Below are 24357 nucleotides of genomic sequence, written 5' to 3'. Positions count from 1 at the left end.
CAAAATGTTTACCACCATCTAATGATGCAAATATATGGTGCATTCCAAGCAAAGAATATGGATCTGCATGCAATACTGGATTAACTGTAACCCTGAAATCACCCCAGATACAAACAGCCTAATTCTTTTTTCATCATTAGGGATGCTCCATTCACTCCAGTTAACTCTGGTTATAATTCCAGTGTCCTGTAAGTACTAAAGGTCTTTCTCTATCTTTGGCTGAATAGCAAAAGGTACTGGACCAAGCTTTACAAAACTGAAGATTTGCTCCCTCTTTAAGCACAGGTTTTCTTTCAGAGGTTTTCAGGTTCCAATAACATCCTGAAAGATATCAATCAGCTGGATTGACTAAAAGTTCCGCTAATTTTTGTTGGGGGCTGGATTATTTTTTTTCTGCAACTTCACACTTTTAAGTGGTCACTGATAATCTTGTTATGAAATTACAGAAAACGCAAACCCTGTATCAAACTTCAATTTAAGTCTCACTCTTTCTACTTGTATAGGAATCCAAATAATACTTTGTTTATTGTCATCTAAACAGTTGTAGAGATACTACAATATTCTCTGTGGACTCCTTGTCATCTGCAAGGTGACATCTTTGCCAATGCAACTTTAATTCCGTTGAAGTTTGGAAAGCTGAATGGAGTTCACAAGAAGTCACAAGCAAACTCATGAAAGACCCGACACAGAAGATCCCTAGCTTTGATCTCCCGTGAAGTGCATGGGCAATTCTAGACCATATGGCTGATGTGGATACTTGCTGAACAAATGGAAAATTAAAGACTCTCCAGTGTGCAACTGTGATCACCCAGAACAGACCATGGAACGTATAACGACTCAATGCCCGATTAAAAATATGAAGGAGGCATCCAGCAATACCCTCCACTACTCCTGACTCAATTATCTGGCTTAACCATCTGATAGTAAAATTATTGTTGTTGCACTACGTCTACAGCAGTCATCTGAAGAAGAAGCTGATGAATCTGAAATTCTCTAGTATTGTCCTTTTGAGGTAGTGGTTGTGGTTTTTTGCACTGATCTGCACATTGTCTTTATGCCCCAATTTCTTGCAGATTCTATAGGATTTGGCCATGAATCTACAATCATTAGCCCTGTGAGACTGTTTCCCACAACCAAAAGCATGTAACCTTTGAGTGGTTTCCTTGTTGTCCTTTCTGGTTGACCCCAGTTTATTTGTTGCACAGATTTCAAGATGCTATTGTAACTCGCTGGCATCTTTAGTAGCAGTCTCCATTGAAACTGCACTATCTACTGCATGTTTTAGGGACAAATTAGCATTACTCAATAACTGTGTTGGGGTTGCTTCATTTTGCACATATTAACCAGTCCTTCACTACATCATTTAAACTCTCTCCAAACTGCCAATGCTCTGTTAATTTCTTTCAATCCAGCCACATATTCAGGAATTGTTACATTTTCTTTTTGAATCCACCTCTGAAATAGGAAATGCTCTGCAATCACTGGTGGCTTTGGGGAGACGTAACTTTGTAGACTCCACAATCTCAGCAAATGTTTCTGCTGGTTTAACAGGAGTTGTTAGGCTGCCCCACAAGATATGGGGTTTAGCCCCTATTATACTCAGTAAAACTGTCACCTTTTCCTTATCACTGATGCCATTAGCAGTCTCTCAGTATAGGTGACGCTGTCCTCTGCTGAGCTACCAAACAAATCCTCTTGTCCCAGACAGCCAGACATCTTTTTAACTCCCAAACGAACAGTTATTCATAGTCCCAGAGCTGCAGGCTGCAGTTTTAATTTCACTTTCTCTAGACGGCTGAAGTCCCTCTCTATTCCACTGCACTCCTGGATTAGAATCCCAGTCTCATCACCAATCGCTACATCCTTGCTCTTTACACAACATTAAGAATATGAAAAACCACACAGGGACTGCTGGATTCCAGATAACCGTATTTATTAACTGTGTGCAAATATACAAGTCCTACCTCCTTATGTAGTGTACATAAGTATACTACATAAGTATACCCAGCTCTGGCGGAGTTCTGATGGATACTGCCATAGAAGACAGGGAGGTCCACTAAAGTGTTCCCAACTATTTAAAGGGATACTACCCAATTCCTGTGCACTTCAATTATGACACAGTCTTTAATTACATGATCGCATGCTATTTTTCCTCACAGACTCTTCATTCAATACATAGGTTGGGCCTGCTCTGGGGATTCATCAGGGTTGTGTAGTGAAGGAAGCTGGTGTCTGTAGGACCCCTGATTCATTTTCTTGCAGAACTTGGAAGATGTGTAGTGTACTGAATGAGGCAGGGGATTGCAGGAAGAGAAAGGACGGTCCCATGGTTAAAGCAGTTGAATGGTCTTTTCACAGGTGGTCACTAATTGTGTGTTCCTCATTTTCTGAGTGCCTGACTGGATACCCTGAGGTCTGATCTGAGATGTGCTGAGTACACACAGCTGCAACTGTCATTGGAAGCTGTGTCCTGAACATGTGAAATTCTTTATAGTGCTAAATTCTCTTAAAAATTGAATTTAAATGTCTCAGATTGGGCACCAAAATTAAGAGCAAAATACTTTTGCCCTTAATTTCTCTGTGCCTTAGCTGCCCATCTGTCAAATTAATATAATTATACTTCCTCATCTCACAGGAGTGTTGTGAAAATAAATCCATTAATGTTTGTGAAACACTCAGATACTATAGCAATGAGTGCCATAGAAACTCCCATGAGGAAATTAATAATTCTGTCTTCAGATCAGGGTTTGAATAGAGTGTAATAGATAAAGCATGAAACCACACATTGAACAATGAGAAAACAAAATATTGAATAGCTGCTTATGAAGTGAGCACCAGCCATCTTGTGTACTGAATGAGGCAGGAATCCTGTGGAAAAACTACTATATGATCATGTAACTAAAAACTGTATCATCATGCATATACACAAAGGATCTGAAGTGAGGTTGTCCAGGAAACCTTATTTCTGGGATCTGCTAACTTCTCAGTGCCTGGCTTTTCAGCCTTAATAATGTTCTCTTAACATAGGGATTTTTGTGTTTATATATATATATATATAAGGTTGAAAAGTCAGACACTCAAATGTTAGGAGATCTTGAAAGTAAGGTAGATAGATAGATGATATAAAGCTCCCTTATTTCCATCCCTCCCTTCCTCCAAATACTATCCCAGCATAAATTCATAACTATTTTATTTCACTGTACACTGTCAAGATCAACAAGATAAACATGTAATGTAACCCCTGAATAATGATTTTGAACAACATTCTCTTTCTCTCAAGAATCTATCAGCTGCCTGCTTTCCTATCACCAGCAGCCTGTAAAAACAAAAGCACAGATATAAATGATTTGGGTGAAGATTGAAACCCACTGAAACCTGTTTGAATCCATCAGATAAAAAGGGTGATATTGGAAGAAATTAGTATTGTGATGCAATGCCATGATGAAAATGTCATTGCCATTAACCATAACAATACAGTAGCTGCCACTATAAATTGTGCCTTTTGTCTAATTGGTTGCAGATGACGTCTGTAAATATTGTTATATTTAATTGGAATAAAATATGCTTAATAATTATAAAAACAATTAAATAATGTTTATTGTTTATATAGTGCTAACTATGTGCCAAGTATTTTGCATACAGGCATAAAGACAAAAGTCTCTGCCATAAAGGGCTTACAACTTGAATAGACAATGCATGGATTAGGAATGGATTCAGATGCAACAAAAGGCAAAACAGTTTAGTACATCTAGTGATGCAGGTGATGGAGCTCAAGTTTCACTGTGTTCTGTTTGATTTGGCAGCAAAAGATTCAAGAATATATGTCGGGAAGGCTGTTAAATATGTGAGGCTGGATAAGGAAGGTGACGCCAGGTATCCAAAATCATCCTATGGTGGTGTTGTCAGTCCAGACGAGTCTCTGCTGCACCCCCAGCACACAGTCACAGGAGAATGCTGGCACAACAAAAAGGTGGCTCAAAAGAACACTGTTCTCTACATCTGTTCTGAAAATTTGGAAAGGGCCCGCTTCTTTCACCATGCAGACAGCCTGCTTGTGCCGCCTAAAGTCCAGGATGGGTTCTCATCAGAGTGTAGGATCTTCTACAGACAATGGAATAGTCTACTTGTGCGTTAACAAGAGTCAGTCTCTGAATTTTACAGCTGTAACCCAAACATAAACTTCTTGGGCTTTCATGTCCCTATCCTAAATGCTGCTGACTGCTAGAAAGGGTTATATATAAACAGTACTTTTCTTTTCTCTCATCAGTTCTAAATGAGTCATGATTTTATCAAACGGATAATTCCATGTGGTATTTCCCCTTAGCTATCCAATGGGTAATTACACTACTAATTTAGTAGCTACCTCAGGCCCCACACTGGGAGTAGTACGTACACAAACACACATAGACATTGTGCTGCACTACAAATCCTGTTTATTTCTTATAGCCTGAAACTTATCTAAACCTAACTTAAATTTAATAGAATGTGGGCCTGAACTCCCACCCTAATTTCTAACCTTCCAAACTTTACTTTTAGGGTAAGGGAGAGACCCAAACTTGGATCTGAACTCCAAAACCCTAACCTAGGTTCTGATTTTGAATATTTTGGGCTGAACAGGGAAATCTGAACAGCCCCATATTTTGTAGGTGACAGAAATAAGGCTGCAAATCCAGAGTTACATTTTCTGGCTTAGGCTCATCTCAATCGTGTTAGTAATTATGGGAATTATTTTCAAAAGTGCTGAGGGGATTTAGGAGCACAAGCCCCATTGGTTTTCATTGGCACAGGTGCTGCTAAATCCCTCTGGTGACTTTACAATGGCTCAAGGTTCCTTTCATTAATACAATGTGGGAAGTCTTTCAGTTTAATTAAAAAATATCCCAGTTTGTACAAAAAGAACCCAGAAATTACTAGGAGGCAGCTGTAAAAGTAATGCTTACTTACCAGGAACATTTAGAATTTTGGATATTGGAAAGAAGGACATATCCTGTATGTTCAGGAGAAAAGCCAAGTTGTAGCCAAGACTACTGGGTTTATTTCTTTCTATTTTAGTGCATTTTATTACAGTGAAGAAGTTTCAAGATTGAGAAGAAAAATACAAATGTTTCCATTATTCCCTGATAAAATGCAGATCAAACATGAAAGTACCATATATTTCTTCAGAGACTATGAATCTTCAGAGACTATGAAAGCCGAAAAGCTTTTTACATAGGGATTACAGAATTTTCAAGATGGAATGATTCAGGATTAGAGGTGGATCTAGATGGCACCCAAATTCAGGGATACAAATGATTGTTCCTCCTGATGTTCCTTTAACACTAAAAGGATGTGTAAGAAAGTTTACTTAATGGGCTATTTAAGATAATTTTTTGTTGATGATGTTGCCATTATAGCTATTGTTTTGTTCTCTGGTACCTATGTGCACCTATTAAAAATATAAACGTTTGAGAGTTTCTCACTGTGGTATTATGTCAACTGCTCTTTAAAGATTTTTGCAAGATGAGATAAATGACTACTCTTTACTTTCTCAGTCAATGTGCTAGCCAAATTAGTGTTGGACTCAGTGTTCTGGCCAAATTCTTTTTCCTCGTTCTGCTTTCCTAAGTTTTCCCTGTAGTTTCAGTTTGTGGTACATGGTATTCTTTTTCACTGTATATCTTAACCGCTTGTGCACAATTAAAAAGCTGCCATATTCCACCTTGGAGGAAGTTGCATTTCAGTGGTGGATAAAATGATTCCAAGATGCAGTTTTAAGCTTTGTTTTTCTTCAGAATGAAAGAAACAATATATTGTAGTAAGATAATGATTACATTTGCAATCGATTAATAGCAGTAATTGAAGCAGCAGTAATAGTAGTTTTCTGCATGACATTCTTTAGCAGATACTTTTTTGATCATGTGTATCTTTGTGACATTTGTCTATCAAGATCCTCAAAGGTATTTCGGTGTCAAACTTCCGTTGATTTCAAACAGCACTGCACAGGAGAATCTGTGCATTTGGCGATAAGAGTTCACCTCACAATCTGCAGGCAAACTGGGGTCAGCATTGCTGTCCCTCTACACTTGAAGTCAAACATCTTGGCTGATGAGAAGTTTCCACTTTTCAATTCATTCACATCTTTTATGGAGAAGTTTGGGGGGTGCTAGGTCCACATAAAAATGGAACTACTGTGAGGGAATCCACATGTGGAGTGCAGGGTATGGGGGAATCTCATTACAGCCCCACTGATGGGTTTTTTGCAGGTGAATTTCTTTCACGGTGCTTAACCACACAATTATTCTCAGTGCTTTGGAAAGAAAAAACCAACACACGTTATAATAATAGTACAAAAGGGATAAAGATTGGAACCACAACCACCACTAAAACATCAATATAAAGCTATACATAAAATCAACATGTCCTATCAGATGTCATCTTGAATAGAAAGTATTTCAAAATTGCCTCAAAAGCCAAAGGATTTTCACAGAGTAAACTCAGTCTAGATAAGACAGGGGAGATTTGGGGTAAAGTAGGAAGGATCTCAGGAATTGCAATATTAGAGCAGACATGGGACCCATCTAGTTTAGTATCCAGTCTCAGACAATGACTAGCATCTGATACAGCATAGGAAGGTGTAAAAACCACAGAGTAGGCAGATGTGGGATAATCTGTTCCCCTCCGTACCGCTTCCCCCCCACATTAGATCTCATCCTGGTCTCTAATAGTTAGAGGTTGAATGTCCCTTCTAAAATTTTTGTTGGCATGAAGGATACAAAATGGTCCCAAAAGCTAAATAGTAAATGAACGATGGGCCTGAATCAATGCCCTATGTTAGCACATCTATTACCTTTAAAAGTGTCTAGTAGTTAAATCTGCATAGGACTTTGAATTTTAGTGCTGGCCATCAACTCCATAATAAACTGAAGCAAAACTCTGTATTTAAACAGCCATAATAACACCACACACCCCAATATTTGGAGGGTTTCAAATCCAAAGACAGATGCAAATTTTGTAGCTCAGCCCCATCTATATATTAAATAAAGCTTCAAAGAACTAAAGAGGCTAAAATGACTAATGTTACATAAGAACAGCCTTACTAGGTCAGACCAATGGTCCACCTAGTTCAATATCCTGTCTTCCGACAGAGGCCAATGCCAGGTGCTTTGGAGGGAATCAGCATAACAGGTAATAGAATTATAGAATCATAGAATATTAGAGTTGGAAGGGACCTCTGGAGGTCATTTAGTCCAACCCCCTGCTCAAAACAGGACTAACCTCAGCTAAATCATCCCAGTCAGGGCTTTGTCAAGCCGCAGCTTAACAATCTCTAAAGATGAAGATTCCACCACCTAGGTGGACCATTCCAGTGCTTCACCACCCTCCCAGTGAAAAACGTCTTCCTAATATCCAACCTAGACCTCCCCCACTGCAACTTGAGATCATTGCTCCTAGTTCTGTCATCTACTACCACTGAGAACAGCCTAGCTCCATCCTCCCTAGAGCCCCCCTTTCAGGTAGTTAAAGGCTGCTATCAAATCCCCCCATTCTTCTCTTTTACAGACTAAACATGCCTAGTTCCCTCAGACTCTCCTCATAAATCTTGTGCTCCAGCCCCCTAATCATTTTTGTTGCCCTCTGCTAGACTCTCTCCAACTTGTCCACATCCTTTTTTTAGTGAGGGGCCCAAAACTGGACACAATACTCCAAATGCAGCTTCACCAATGCCAAATAGAGGAGAATAATCACTTTCCTCGATCTCTTGGCAATGCTCCTACTAACGCAGCCTAATATGCTATTAGCCCTCTTGGCAACCAGGGTGCATTGCTGACTCATAACCAGCTTCTTATCCACTGTAACCCCCAGGTCCTTTTCTGCAGAACTGCTGCCTACCTCGTTGGTCCCAAGTCTATAGCTGTGCATGGGATTCTTCTGTCCTAAGTGGAGACTCTGCACTTGTCCTTGTTGAACCTCATCAGATTTCTTTTGGCCCAACCCTCCAATTTGTCTAGGTCACTCTGTATTCTATCCCTACCTTCCAGGGTATCTACCACTCCCCCTAGCTTAGTGTCATCTGCAAACTTGCTGAGGGTGCAATCTACCCCATCCTCCAGATCATTAATGAAGATCAAGTGATTTATCCTGTTAGCCATTCCCAGCCTCTGACAAACAGCAATCCCTGCCTATCCTGGCTAATAACAATTGATGGACCTTTCCTCTTTGAATTTATCTAGCTCTTTTTGAACCCCATTATAGTTATGGCCTTCACAACATTCTCTGGCAAGGAGTTCCACAGATTGACTGTGCTTTGCATGAAGAAATACTTCCTTTTGTTTGTTTTAAACCTGCTGCCTCATTTGGTGACCCCTAGTTTTTGTGTTGTGAGAAGAAGTAAATTACACTTCCTTATTTACTTTCTCCACACGTCATGATTTTATAGACCTCTATCAAATCCCCCAACAGTCATCTCCTTTCTAAGATGAAAAGTCCCAGTCTTATTAATCTATTAATTAACACTAATGTTAGGTGTTGTTTATACCGGGTTGCTCCAGTTTGAATCTCTGTACAACATTTCTTTTTTTCCTTTCTTTCTTTTTATTTTTGGCACAAATATCATCCACACTGTTTTCTGATGCAGTAATTAAATATAGAACAATCATATGATATCAAGTGGAAAGATCCTGAGGACAAAGAAATATTTATGGGCCAAAAAAAGGCTTTCAAAGCTTGGCTTTGAACACAGAACAATGTGAACATGTTAGAACTGTGGTGCTTCTTGCAGTCAGAGTTCAAGCTCAAGCTTGATCTAAAGTCTGCAAATTGTGCCAGGTCTCATATGAAATGCTGCCGCACATTGTGCTGCTATAGAAATGGCAGTGTCACAAACAGTGTGAATGCAAGAAATTACACCCAAAGCGATCTGACCAAGAAAAGAGTTTCTTTCCCCAATTTAAAATTGAATACATTTCCTCTGTAGAAGAGTAACTTATGAAGCACATTAAAAAAAACAAAACAAACAAACAAACAAACAAACAAAAAAACAGATGGAGGAGCTAGGTCCAGTTTACAAGAGGTTTTGTTGGGGCTAATTGGGGAGGAATTAATTCACCTGTGGTCTGCTTAGGATCTCCCTATAATTTAAAAACCTCACTTTGGGTGCTAAGAGAAAGAGGGAGAGAGTTAACAGGAGTTTTGTCAAGAGAATTATTTTACCTTGATCCTAGGGTACTTTATGTAGAGAGAAGGGCCCAGATCTACACAAGTGCTTAGGCAATTAAACCCCAGATTTAGGCACCTAAGCCTCAGATTTAAGCACCAAAGTCCCAGCTTTGGCTTCAATGTAATCCACAAAATTCCCACTGAACACCGCATGCACCAAGACTCACTCGTTGCCTACGTTTTCAGGGTAAAAGTTCCCTAGCTCCCAAAGTGTCTGCCTTTGGGCATGTGCACTGCTGCCTCACTCTAGCCATCCGGATTCATATCTCCTGCTTAAACCTCAAAGCAATTTGCAAACTGGGGAGAGATAGCTGCACCAAAATTGGGTGCAAAGCTCAATCTGGTAGGTGTGTGCCCAAGCCACCGCCTGAATCAGGTAAATTCTGGTTGGAGGAAGGGGTGCCCACCTTACAACGTTCAGCCCTGCCATTGAAGCATTCATCCAGCATGTGGGGGCATAGGCATAGTTTGACTGCTATGTTGGGGGGAATGATGCATGCATGAGTGTGCTGAAGATGATTCCCCTGGCTCAATGGTTCTCTCCCCCGCTTTGAGTGGTACCTGGGCTGCCAGGGCTGGGGGAGGGGAGACCGCATGCCAGGCTCCCACTTTCCTGCCCCCATTCCCCTTTCTACTGTCCCATCCCTCTTCCTCTCCTCCTTGCCCCTATTTTTTCCCCTGCTCTAGTCCATTCCTCTCCCCGCCCCAGTGGGCATTCTCCAGTCACCACTGTACAGGAAACAGGATGGTGACCATGTAGGAACCCCAGCACACACAGAAGTGGAAGTCAACTGGCACTAGGAGGTGACATCCAACTGCAGAGGCAGCAAGCATCCCGCAAGAGAAGCGGCTCGGTTCTGCCCCATCCACTCCTGGCCCGGGCCCAGCTTGTGGCGAGAAGGACTGAGCATGAGACAGAAACATGCCAGGGGGAGGCACAGCGTAAGAATGACAGAACCCCCACCCCGCATCCTTGGCAGCCGAGCATATCAAGCCCTGGGCAACTTGACGTTCGCAGAAATCGGGGGGAAGAAGGGGAGAGTGGCACATAATCCCATGTACCCCTCCTACATCTCACTTCTGTTTGGGGGAGGCAATACTCCTGCCCCGTCCAAACTAGCCCATGTGTGCAGGACCCAGGTCCAATTCCTCCCTCTCTGATGGAAGAGGAGAAAGGATTTGAACTGGACTTCTCCATCTCGCAGGAGAGTGCTCTACCCAATGGTCCATAGGATATTCTGATCTGATATGGGGCTTCCTCAGTCCCACCTGTTTCACTGTAGATAAAAAATGAAAGAGCAATTGGAGTAGGGGACCAGGAGAGTACCTAACCAGTGGACTACTGAGGTATTTTCATTCTCTCTCCACCTCCCACCCTCTATGAGTGTGGATAAACACTTCAGTGAGATACAGAGGAACCAATTGCAGTCCAGTGGTTAGGGAATCCAAGGTCCAGTTCCCCTGCTTCAATCACTCTTTCATTATTTATCCACAGTGGAACAGCTTCAATGGGAAAGGCTGAGGGAATCCCACATCAGAGTATCGCGTAGGCCTATGGTTAGAGCACTTTTATCAGGGGTGGGAAACTCCTCTTCAAATTCTTTCTCCCTCTCTGGCAGGGAGTAGGAACTGAGCCTGGCTCTCCCACATCCCAAATGAGTTTGCAAATCACTGGGCTAAAAGTTATAAGATGGGTATCTCCTGTCCCTGCTGCTGCTGTTTGTGTGGAAAGATGCCAACAGCTAACTCATTTCTACAAGAAACTTCTTAGATGCCTAAACTGCCTGACTCCAGGAGGTGGGTTCTTTTTCATGCATCACTAAGCTGTCATAGGCTCCTCCCTGCAGCCCGGACTTAGGTGTTTAACTCTGAGAGAGAGGCAGGGCTCAGCACCACTCCCCTGTCTCCCATTGGCTAGCTTAGGAGGTTCCCTGCCTAGCGTGCTGGTTTTTGCGGATACTATTCGAAGCCACCTATCTCTCTCCATTCATTGTGTGGGAGTCTCTGCACCTAACTCAGCTTTGTGCATCACAGTCTTGTTCCTGTGATTTAATAGACTCATAGACTTTAAGGTCAGAAAGGACAATTATGATCATCTAGTCCGATCTCCTGCACAACGCAGGCCACAGAACCTCACTCACCCACTCCTGTAATAGACCCCTAACCTATGACTGTTATTGAACTCCTCAAATCATGATTTAAAGATTTCAAGGAACAGAGAATCCATCCATTTTCTAGGTGCCTAAAAGTTAGGCACCACGACACTCAGCATTGCAATACTTAAGACCCTTTGTGGATTTGATCTTTATTTTTACACACTTATCTACATAGGTAGATATATAAACACAGGAGAGAACATACTTGTCCCTTGATGCATATACGTAACACACACACACTCATATATGTCAAGTAGTCTTTGCGGGCAGCACAACAGAAGTTGGTTGATCCAATTTATTTCTGGTGACTTACCTTTCACAAAGCCCCCTTCGGATCAGCAGAGTGCAAAGGTGAGCTTTATGCCATCTTTGCATCTGCTCCCATCTTGTGCCGTGTACAGTTTGACTGGACTCCAGGATCTGGCCATGATTCATAGAACAATTCCACCTGCCTCATGCTAACTCTGAGGACAGCTCCCTCCTCCAGACTTTGTCACTCAGTTTGCCTTGTTGTGAGGGTCTCAGTTCTAAATTTAATTATGAAGCCAACTGAAATACCAGGATCGGTTCAGGGGAATAATTTCCAGCTGTATAAGTCCTCCCACACTGCTGCTCAATCTGTGCGCTTTCCAAATCTGACTGCAGAAACAGAAGTGTTGCTTGAAATATTGAAGCAAATTGGAAAAAATGTGCTTAAAAGTTTAATGAGCAACAAAAATAAGCCTCTAGTATAGAAAACAATGAGCCCAATTCTGCTCCCATTAAACTAAATATCGAGAACTGTAATTTCCTTTTTAACTGAAATAAACTAGTTAAATAAAATACAGTGACAGAGACAATTCCATCCAATAAATCATTAAAGCCCTGTGTCTTATTTACATGAACTTTTATTACCAAATAAATTAAATACTGTGGGGAAAAAAGAGGTAAATACTTCTCCTTTATTTAATGGAATAAAGGCACTTGATATTTTTTATTCATATAATAACTGCATGCCTAATTTAAAACACTGTTACCCCAGTTAAGAAGTAAGAACTGTTCATAGTATTACATATGGAAAACTGCCAAAGTTTTCAAAAGCACTGGGGAAAAAATCTTGCTGTTAATAGTCATTCATAAGTGTTCAAGGAGTATTTGATTTGACCCTTTCTCAAGGACTTAAAAAACCTAATGAGGAGGATAATCTGTATGTGAGAATAAAAGGTCTTTGGGGAAGAAAGGTGGCCATTATGGTAAAGTGCATTCAGGCTGCACAAGTCTCTTGAACTAGTCTTTAACAACTTTGGTAAAGTTGCTAATTTTCCTACAGTTGCTATCAATCAACTCTGCTGTTGCTCAGAATGATAACCACCATTACCATCAGGTTAGCTGAATTGTTAGCCCAGTTGGGGATGCTGAATTAATTTTTTTTCAAACCCAAGTTATGCTGCAAAGTAGTGTTTTAAACTGAATTAGCTTTCTGATAAATTTTGGCCATTTAAGCAGTTCTAGGATTTGTCTTCCAGAATCAATGCTAATTTGCACCTAATCTGAAGCTCTTTTCATCTTTTGTAACTCCTGCTAAATTCTGGAACAAAAGTGGCAGAATTATAACAAGTGTTATTTTGGAATCAATGGATGTGCACTTTACTGTCCTCTATTTTATTATCACTTACCACCTTTATACTCGAGTATCAAGCTGATTTAGTATTTACTGACAGTTGGATGATTTATAGAGGCATCTTGAAAAAGTCCATACCACGCACAGAATTGGGGAGCCTCTAATGCTTCTTCCTTTAAACTGTACTCCTAAAGTCAAGCTCATTGCCAGGTGCTGTATTTCTTAGCTGAAATGAGGTACACAAAATATTCTAAATAATTTTGTCATAGATTCTGGAAACTTTTATTTAATAACAAAACATAAAACAAATGTGCCCAGTTCTGTAGCCACGGAAAGTCCTGTAAACCTATTTTACATTACCAGCTAAAAGCAGATCCAAAGAATCTTATATTTAATTTAAATGATTGCAGAGAATCGTTAAAAGATTGTCAAGGTTTCAATTTTTGTATGCAGTGTTGTTATAGCCATCTTGGTCCCAGAATATTAGAGAAACAAGATGGGTCTTCTGTGGGTCCAATAAAAGATATTACCTCATCCTAATTTTCCATTTATTGTTAATAATGATTAATATTATGCAAGTGCCCAAGGTACTAATCAGGTCCAGGGAACCATTGTGTTGAGTGCACTACAAACAGAGAAGAGAGTTAATCCTTGATTCAGAAGGTCATTTACAATTAATCTTGTATTTTCAGGGATTTAAACCTATTTGACACATAGCAATTGTAACCCTAATCCAAGAACACATTTTAATTACCATATTTATTTCAAACAATTGTTATGTCTGACTAGTTTAGCAATAGAGAGGAATTCCGAGATAATTCATTTAGGAATTGAAATTTAGAAGACTGGGACAGTTCAGCTTAGCCTGGAGACAAATAAGTGGAAACATAATTAATTATCTGAAGAAAGCATATCTGGAATAAGTCCTTACCTTCTCATAATATAAGAATAAAATTAAATTTATTGTCTTTTAAAGAAAATATTTTGCAGACAACATGTAATTAACCTATGAAGTCCATTTCCATGGCACAGTATTGAGGACAGGGGATGGGGGAGTAATAGGTGCCTATATAAGACAAAGCCCCAAATATCAGGACTGTCCCTATAAAATCGGGACATCTGGTCAGCCTATACATGGTGTCTTGAGATCATGTATTCCTCAAGCTGCCAAAGAGCAACATGGCAGACTGAATAATATCATGACACCCCCTACTTTTTGTACCTTTAATAGTACATAGATTTTACTGGAATCTCAGAAATTTCATTCTCTTAAAAATCTGCTCATTCATCTGTTTCCTTTAACAAAAGGCAACACTAAATATATGTATTAGAAATCAGAGAAGTAAGCCAAAGCGCTTTACAATAACACACTTCTATTTGTAAAGGGTGTGGAAATAGGGCTCTTTCAAAGTTAGAAAAAACACTTGCAATCAAAGGGTACATGAAAGTAATCTTATTTTTATTACCCATAAGGAATGTTTTCCCAGGAGTGCTGATGCCTGCCAGAAAATAAATAAAAAATGGTGGGAGGGGGGGAGAGAGAAAGATTACTTGAGATAAACCATTCTGCCAACTTTTCCTTAGCTATACACACCCTTGAGGAGTTGGTCTTCTGTGCTCAGCTGCCATTGATTGAACTGGCAACTACAAGAATTGTCTACAACCTACATTATTATTGTTCAAGCTGCCTCCGAATCTCAACTTTTGCTGCACTTGTTTCTATATTCTGTCCCATCTAAAGCATGGCAATAATTCTGACCCTTTGGGGATCAGGAGAATCTTTTTGGTAAAGGGAATAGTGTTTTAATAACTTATCCCTTTGCTGGAGCTAGTGGCTGATTGGGAACCTGAGACAGAAATGCAATTAAATGGGCTGTGTAGCTTCTTGTTTTTAGCTTCTTGATAACCAGTGTGGTGGATCAGAAGCACTGTTTGTGGCTTGGTGAATATATTGCAGTGTTAGCCACCAGTTTGGGAGAACCTACGTTCCTTTTTGCAGCCTGCCCCAACCTTGTCTAGGGTAGCCATGGATGGGTCACAGGCTCTAGACTGTTGATGCTAACTGCTTGCTTGTGAGCCCTAAACTATCTACTGCCCCGCCCCTGCCAGAGGACCAGGGTCTTTGAACCATGCATTGCTATACCTTGCCTAGGAGCCTAAGCCCCAGGGACCACAAACCTTCTCATTGATTTGGGCTGTTGCTCCAGGGGCATGATGGCTGGGGATGTGGCCTCCCTCAGAGATTGGCTGTGAGGGAGGGCCACCCAACCCTACATGTGTACAATTTCCATCAGACTCCACCAGCTCAGAAGAACACTGAGCTGCCTCTGTAACATAATTCATGATGGAGAGAGATTCAGTGGGAAGAGCTGGCACATCTATTGTCCCCAGAGGGGTAGGCAGTGCAGCCTTAGGGTGGGACCCAACCTCATCACTGCAGCATGCAGCATCAGGGGCTTGAGGACTCACCATCCTGGGAAGACAGAGCCCCACTACAGGCATGGAGCTACCAGCCAATGCAGTGCTTCCCTCCTTCTCAGGGATCACAGCTCCATCCTCAGCCACTGCCAGCAGCTCAGAGGCATCCAAAGTCTTAGCCCTTTTAGAAATAGTCCCACATAAATTCATCTCAGACGTCTGTTCTTCACCCCCATCTCTAGAACTTAATCTTTGCTTCCTCTGCAGGGAAGTGCTCCTCAACCTCCAGGATTCATTTCTGTTCAGGCACAAGTGATGGTCACAACAGAGGGTTCCTCTTGGAGGTGCCTGCTCCCTGGACAATGGCAGACCACATATGGTAAGGGGGGAGGTAGAAACTGGCAGTGCAGATCCAGACTCACTCTATTGTTAATAAATTTGTTTTATGTTTACTATAAACCAACTTAGTGCTGTGTTTAAAGGAAAGAGTGTATTCATCCTAATTAAGTTAATAATCTGTGATGTGTTTTTGTGTCTTTAGAGTAACAAACAAACCTTATTATGTCTCTGAACTGTCCAGGAAAGGGCTGAATATTACAGAGCATGTGGTTTCTGGAAAATTCAGGACTGGGAGTGTGTTGGTGTCACCTTGCTGGCTCTAACCAAGGCTAGGGGAAGCCAGAGGAGAGATGTGGGGTTGTAGACAGGCTGCTGAGGTCAGAGCTGTTGAACCAGGGCTGTCTAGCACATCAATACATCAAGGCATGACTTGTAGGCTGTTTGTGAGCATCCCAGGCTGGGAGCTCCAGGAGCAAGGCATCGTAAGGTACCCAGAGTTTGAGGTCAAGTAGTTATACAAACTTCCACTGGTCTGGATTGCATCCCCAAACTCTGTAACAATTGCATTATTTGAAAAGGTCCTTTAATAATCTTCCTAATCACAATTTTGTTCACTTGGTGGTCACCAGATTTGCTTTAAAACAGCCTTCTTTTTTTCTCTCTCCTTAAACAGTGGGTAGATTTTTCTTTATATGTTTTATTTTAAAACTGTGTCAGTTATCCCAAACCTTCACATTTGTGAATTGAAGTAATTTGATCTACCTCATGACTGTTAGAAGATGAAAGGAAATGTCAGTACTGGCATCCTTCAAAACTTGAGTTACATAATCATTCACACTTTCTCACCCTCACACACGCAGATGCATACATACACAAAGACAAAGCAACAGAAGAAATAGGTCTCCACTCATTTAATATGGTGCAAGATGAAACAACATTTCTGTTTCTGTCAATAATTATTTATTCAAAACACCTGGCAACTGATGCTAGCAGGCGGGTTTCTTAATTCAGGTTTCTCTGGATCATTTTTTACTTCTGTCAGTTAAGGTATGAATTACACTGTTTAGGATAATGGCAAGACCTCAGAGTGAAGATACTAGTCCCTAAGTACAAAATATCCAACAGTAGAAAACTTTCAGAACTTTCCCTTACCAGCACACATGAGTGCACCGTTTGGAAAAGGCATGTGGCTTTCTTTCTCAATTTCCTTTGCAGACGTAATAGAAGGATGTTTTAGTATTTAAGAAGTCTAAAAAGGTGTTCAGAGCATCTGTGCTTTCTTGAAAAGCAGCCAAAACATCATCCATGCATCTCAGCGCAATCTCCATCTTGGCTTGGATTCCAACAGTGCATTCTGTCTAAAAGCTGATAGGAAGGTATTAGCACAAACTGGACTAAGTTCTATTTACAAGGATTTAGTGATGGAAGACAAGGAAGATGATAAATAAAGTGTCAACGTGTACTTGGATTATCAGAATTAAGGCTGGAAGTACCTAGACAAACTCAAGCTCTGTTATTAAACACAAAGGGTCAGATTGTCACCTCCATTACCCAGATGCACAAAGTGGTAAAAGTGAGTAAGACTCCTCCTGGCTCCCCTGCTCAGATTGTAACTCTAGCCATGGGAAGTGGAAAACCTGATGCTTCTCCCAGGAGAAGGGAAAGGGGCATGGAAGTGCAGGGACTGGGTGGAGTACCCCTTCCTACAACTCACTGGTCAGAATAGCTGACTAAATATATGTAGGGGAGAGAGGCCAGGCAGCAGGGAATGGAGGGGAGAATCTGCTCCATGGAAAGGTAAGATGTCTGTCCCCAAAGCACAAAGGGAGCAAAGGAGGAATTGTGATCCTTGGGCCAGCACAGTTATATTCCCTCTCTCTCCTTTCTTAGGGCTAGAGCTGGTCTAAATATCAGATCAATATTTGTGAGAATTTTAATGAAAAGAATGGCTCCAATTTTTTGTCATAAAATATGGGTTTTTTCAATCAGGCCAGATTGTAAAACTACCATCTGGCCTTAGAGTCATGAGAAGCAACTCCAGACTAGAATCTGTATAGTGGTGTCCTTTGAATACAGCCAGAACATGTCCTTTAACATTCTGAAAGTAAGGCTTTGCTGTCTGAGACTCAGCAAAGCATACTCTGATACAGCAACTAGGGTGAGTGCTGGGACCTGAGCCTGCCAGTGGAATTGTGTCACAGATGGCTGTTCCTCTCCATAATTACTGATCTTTAGACTGCGGAGATCTTGGAATCTGTATCTATCCACCACTACACTGGCTGAAGGGGCCTCTTATTCTTGTGCACATCCACTTTTACCCTATTGTTGCCGTGGCAAAGATCTAGGTTCTCTCTGAGATACCACAGCAAGGACTGGGATTCTTCCTGTTAGGGGAGGGGGTCTCCTTGTGATTCCATATGCTCTTCCACACTCATTTAAAAACACAAGATTTATAGACCTATATAGAGCAACAAATAATTCCGATTGTAACAGGGGGCACTGATCCCTGGAGTGGCCTGGTGCAGAACCACAGTTACTGGGGAAGTGTTCCTGGCTCTGGGTTCAAGGTCCCTGAAGAGTTCAAGCCACAGAAGCCTTCTCCAGAATGGCATATAATTCTTCTGTGGCCTGGAGATTCTGCAGCTACCTGGTGATGTCCTCCCACTAGAACCAGGATAAGGCTGGGCATTCACAGCTCTTTCCTTTTGGAGCTTTCCTGCTAGGAGAACTCTACCTCAGTTTCCATTCCCGGTGAGCTCCCTCACCAGCTCCCCTGAGAAGCCCTCTCCTTAGGAGCTTTCTCTCTGTGCTGGGTACCTGACCCCCTTAAGAACCAGCCCTGTGACACTGACCCTCACATTTTTACGAAAGGATGGGCAGGGAGACAACAATGCTTGAGGAGATGTATTAGCATTTCCAGTGAGCAGCCATTTTCAACCTGACTGCTAAATTTTCAAGTGGGTTCGGAGATTACCTTTTATTTTAGGATTGTCCCTAATGACCATATAGGAAGCTAACCTCATGGTCATTTTGGGAAATGCAGACTGAGATCCATTACAAAGCTGCTTCCCAACTTGGAGATATGACAGCAAAAGCCTTCTAATGAATTTGTGATTGCAGATGTATTCAGTGTTTGTGGTGATCATAAGAGTAAATAATCAGATAAATAAAGAGGAAGAAGGACTGTGTGGATGTAATTGAGAAGGAGAATTTTTTTTTAAAAAGAGTCTTAAAAGTCAAGCATCTCACTTTAAATATGAATGATGGGGTATAAAACAGATAACTGACAAGCATGCATATTTCTTGCCAGTGGGATATCGGCAGCTTTAGACTTCAGATTAAAAGGGAAATTGACTCAGTTATATACAGTAGCTCTCCCTTGATGCAAGTTAGTGTACCTACCAGGCTGCTCTAAATTGCGCCCCTGGCACAGAGACCTTAATGGCCCTAGAGCTTATAAGATACTAGGTCTTTAATGTCCCCAGTGCTAGTAAAGGATTGTTGGAGCAGAGTTCTCCTCCACTACATCCAATCCTTACTCTTAATCCTCTCTTCCATCCCTTGATACATCCCATATGCTGGGCTGGCATGGAGGGGCACATGCTTTGGATCTAGCACACTTGCACTAGCAGGGAGTTCCCCTCTGATAAAGGGGTCATAATGAATTAGAGAATCTGACCCGTTACCCTCAAGGCCACTAACGACCCTCGCTATGTTCAAGTGAAGACCTGGAGAAAAATTTATGTCTCAATGCCTATAAGAAACTTATTAATGGAAATGCCAACCCTGCAAGCACTTACACACATACTAACTTTACATTCATGAGTAATAAAGTTAGGCATTATTTGTTTCCAGGATCCAGGGCTTAACTGTTTATTTGTTGCTTCCCTTTCCTTTACTCACTCTCTGTTTAATTTTCTCTCATCATCGTGTGAGAGCTTTTGAGCAAGGATAAGTCATTTCCTTTGTTTGGTAAGTTTCTAGTACACAGTGGAAATAAATGCAGGGAAACAATAAAAATAATGTACTCTCCCACTCTGCTGTAACCTAAAAGAACAGTCTGAGAAAACACCATTTAACATATTTTAAATGCTTGTGTGATAGGTTCCTTTTAAATTCTGTAGATAGATAGATATTCCTGATTTTTGTTTTTATGTTGCCCTTTAGGCTAGCTAATTCTGAACTTCAGAGCTAGATGAATTTTAGTGGTGGATGAAGAGATCAACAGGCAAAGTCTAGGTGACCCTTTGAGATGGAAAGCACTAAATAAATACCAGTCCAACACTAGCAGTAGTAATAACAATGGACCAACCTTATTTACATTTAGTAGCATCTTACTCCATGGCTAGTTTCACTAAAGTCAACAAGGGTACTCCTGGATAAAGACACTAATTAGCATTAGCTACACCTGAAGGAGGAACAGAAAGAAAAGGAGGAAATATATATCTAATTATAATCAATAATGTTTCATTATTCCCTGGTGCTTAGATACTGCAGTGCAGAAGTGCTGGAAGATTCCTAGAAGTGGGGGGGCCACTGGTGCCCGAACTGTATCACTACTCCCCCCACTCTACCCCTTCATCTGCACCTCGAGGCCCCGACCCTATGCCACCTCTTTCTCCAAGGCCCTGCCCTCAAACAGCCTCTTCCACTGAGGCCCTGCCCTCGCACCACCTCTTCCCCCCAAAACCCCATCTCCCGCTCACTCCCCTTCATTTTCACCCTCCCCATCGCTTGCCCTTAAGGCAGGTAATAAGTGAGGGAGCCATGACCTCTGGCCCCACTGTTCCGGTGCCCCTGATGCAGTGAGAGGCTTTATAAGGGTATGGTCCTGCCAAGAGTGCAAGGAGAACCCATTGTTATGACTCTACAGTTGCACTCTACGTAGAGAGCTATGCACACAGAGCTTCTGTGTACTGGAGGAAGTCTGTCTACATGTAGTTCTGCAGGAGGGCAGAGAGTGTTAGGGAAAGTAAACTCTAAACAATGCCCTGGGAAGGAATCTTTATCCAGCACCTCTCTCTTCTACAGGATCTCCACCTTCTGTATCTATCACTGGGTAAGGAATTTATGACACAATGGTAAGATGGTGAAACAAATATGCATTTATTATTTACAATGAGCAAACAGCACAAACACAATAAAATAGCTTGGGGGTTAAATCAAGAAATAGGTTTAAATCCAAGGCCCACTACACAAACATAAATTTGTGGATACAGTAAAGGTAAACATAAATCAATACATCACCATTCCCTCAGCAAACAAGGATCAGATGAAGCAGGTAAGGAGCAGAGCGGGTTGGGCTGGGAGGCACAGGTACAGGAAAACAGGAGTCCAGAACCGGTGGTGAAGAAGGAGAATCAGGAACAAGGTAAATTGCTGTTCTTCTATTCTTCAGTCTTGATCCGAGGAAACACGGCAGTTTGACTGCCACTCAGATGGACAGCACCAGTTCAGGGCGGTTCACAGTTTTAAATACTCAGCTACTGTCCAATCAGAATTCACTTCAGTGCACACAGTATTAAAATTTGCACCCGGCACTTGGATTAGTGTGCACACATTACCAAGATTCTGCACCTGTTACTAAGGGTTTTTGCGCATGGCTCCATCAGTCCATTCATAACTAGATCTTACTATTACATTTTCGCACCCCTCCATAGGGAATTAAGTAAACAAAACAGAAAAGATAATACAAGAGGGCATGCCAGTGGGGTGAGTTGGGAAAGAGTACCACACTCACTGTAGATAAGCAATCCAGAAGGCAGTTGGTGTATGCAGAGAATATCTTGGCCCAGATCCTCAAAGATATTTAGTTGCCTAACATCCTCTGAAATCAAAGGAAGTTAACTACCTAAATACCCATAAGGATCTGGGCCCTCCACACTACATTTCCCTACACCCGCCATGTGCAAGTGTAGGCTCTATCTAGAAAGAAAAGGGTCAGGCAGGGACCTACAGAGACATGGAGCAGCACCATGAGCACTATAGACCTGAACACAGGCAGTCCCATTAAAGAAGGGGCATGTCTGACAGGGGCTGTGGAGCCCAATTTAAAGTGGTGGGGCATTCAGTGGAGGAGGGGTTGGGTCCTGCCCAAGTGGGGTTGGGGGACCCTGGGTGTCGGTGAAAATGAGCCCACCCTAAACTCACTCAGCAGCTGCTCTTGACCCTCCGGGTTGGCTTGGCTCTCCACTCTGGCCTGTTGGCTTTTGCCACAAGGTGCTGGTGGGGCCCTTCTCCCCCATAACTCTGCTCCACCCCCTTCCTGGCCCTGGTGCACAGCATCGCCTGCCTCAAGCTCAACTGAAAAATGCTTGTATATGACCTGACTGACCACCTCAGCTGCATTGCCTATAATATAAGGGAATTGTTCCTCCAGAAGTAAGTTCCATATGGGCCAGCTGTTCTGGTCGTCGGAATTCTGAAGGTGCATGCACTCATTTCAAAGCAGCAGATTTCATGGAATGACTTAGAGCACTGACAGGCACTTTCATAAGTGCCCTTAAGTAATGTGCATAATGTGGCACAAGAGGTTTGCCATTGCTTTCTATCAGAGCAGGATGGACTCTATAAGAAGTTTGCATCCAGCTAGTGTTAACTTCCTGAGCTTCTTTGAATTAAGCATACTGAACTAAGAACTCCACAGAACTCATAGTATACTCATAAACTGCTTTCAAATTCTCCACTTTCTGCGAAACTTGGAAAACGGTCAAAAATGGTGAAACATGTTTATGAAAAATTCAAAATTTTTCATGAAAAACATTATTAAAAATTAGAAATTTGAAGATGTTTGACCAGCACTACCAAAAGACATAGGCATATGTCTTCACCAACCGAAATGTATTGGAACACAAGTTTCTGAGACAAGAAGTTTTGGAGTTTCTGGGCCTTATTCAAAGCCCATTGAAGTCAATGAGTCTTTTTAGTTGATCTTGGATTAGGCCAATGATAATCCAAACAATAAATAAACAAAGTGGAAAATCTTCAAGAGATGAAGTCATGCCATGTTGTGAACTCCTATATCTTTTAAATATCTTTTTCATTTTGTCTCAAGCTTACCAGAAACTTACCAGAAACAAAATTACCCTGCTGAAAGATAAAGCATGTGAAATTTCAGATCTTTCAGATTAGTTTTGGTGAAGTTATAGGCTGAAGTGTAAAATCTGGCATATAAAGGGAACATTGCCTAAATTTTAATTATGGAGATGCTGTCATATGCTACTCTTAGACAAATTGCCTGTGTTACCTCATTGACATTATTAACTAAAAACATCTTAGGTATTTTACTTTCATACCATTTTAGTTTATTTTTTAAGTTACATTGGGTTTATCTAATGGTAGACTAAAACCTGTAGAAATAATCTCCCATTAACATTTTAATTGGTGATATGCTCAGTGAGAGGAAAGTTGTCTCAAAATTTCATCTTTCCATTGACCTAAAAGTCTATCAAAATTGTATTCTGTCCAAGAGACCAATGATCTCGATACAGATTCAATGGATATTTCACACTCTGCATCAGTTGCAACTGAATTTCACATTAAGGGGCATTAACTTTGTCATTTCCTCATTTGCTATAAATGTCTTGCAGCCAGGTTGTAAGATATGTGCCAGAACGTGACAGGTTATTGGAAAAGGGAGAATCCTGACAACTTTAATAGCTACTAGTTATTAGTTTTGGGCTGAATAAAAGAGATTACCTAGTATTCCTCTTGTTTCCTGGGGTAATTAGATACAGATGTTTTTGCTCATTTCCTATTTATTACCATCCAATGTGTTTTGATGCATTTCCTCTTGTCAGTCTAGCAATATTTTTCAGTCATTAACCATCTAGGTGCCAGTCAAGAATTTATTTAATCATTCTCGCTGAGAGACACACAGTGAAAGCCTTCCTGATTGTCCTTCTTGTTCATCAGGATACAAATTATTTTCAAAAGTCGGAATGTGGTCTAGTGGTTATGATAGGGACCTCAAAATAAAATCTCTTTAGTTTTAGTTGTGGTTCAACCACTCTTTTGATATGTGACCATGGTAAACTAGATAAGCTTTTTTTAAGCTCAGTATACCCAACTCCAACAAGTGTGGGTTTGTTCGTTTTTTTAATTTAATTGGGTCCCAACTCTGTTCTCAGAAACTCATACAACTTTCAACAAATCTTTCTGGAAAAGTATACATCTCTATGGCTATATTTGCCATTAGTACATCTCCACTGGCAGTAGCACTAAGGTAGACAGAGCATGAGGTCTTCTAACCATCATGTGTTCTAACACTCCATGGAGTCTGACTATTTGACATAGAGGTCAAAATGCTGGCAGTGGCTGATGTTAGGCTGATGATCTCTATGTTAGGACTCCTACTGTAACACTCATAGAGGTACAGTGATGGGAATAGAGTTGACTGAAAGATTTTTAAATTCCTTTTTGTTCCACATTGGAACAAAACCAAAACCTTTCAAAGGCTCTTGTGAAATGGAATTGTTTCAAAACATCTGTTTTCAGATCAAAAACATGGAAATCAGTTTGTTTTTTTCTGCCTCCTGAAGTGACCAGAGTCATGGACCAAAGCCACCTCAAGAAGAAAATTTAATCAATACCGATATGTCTCTGCAAAATGTTTGACTTCAATGAAATGGCATACTTCTGAAATTTTAT

The sequence above is a fragment of the Emydura macquarii genome, unplaced genomic scaffold, assembly GCF_026122565.2.
Source record: "Emydura macquarii macquarii isolate MOO-44397 ecotype Brisbane River unplaced genomic scaffold, CSIRO-AGI_Emac_v2 contig_719, whole genome shotgun sequence".
Taxonomy (NCBI): Eukaryota; Metazoa; Chordata; order Testudines; family Chelidae; genus Emydura; species Emydura macquarii.
Note: the sequence above shows the minus strand (reverse complement) of the source record.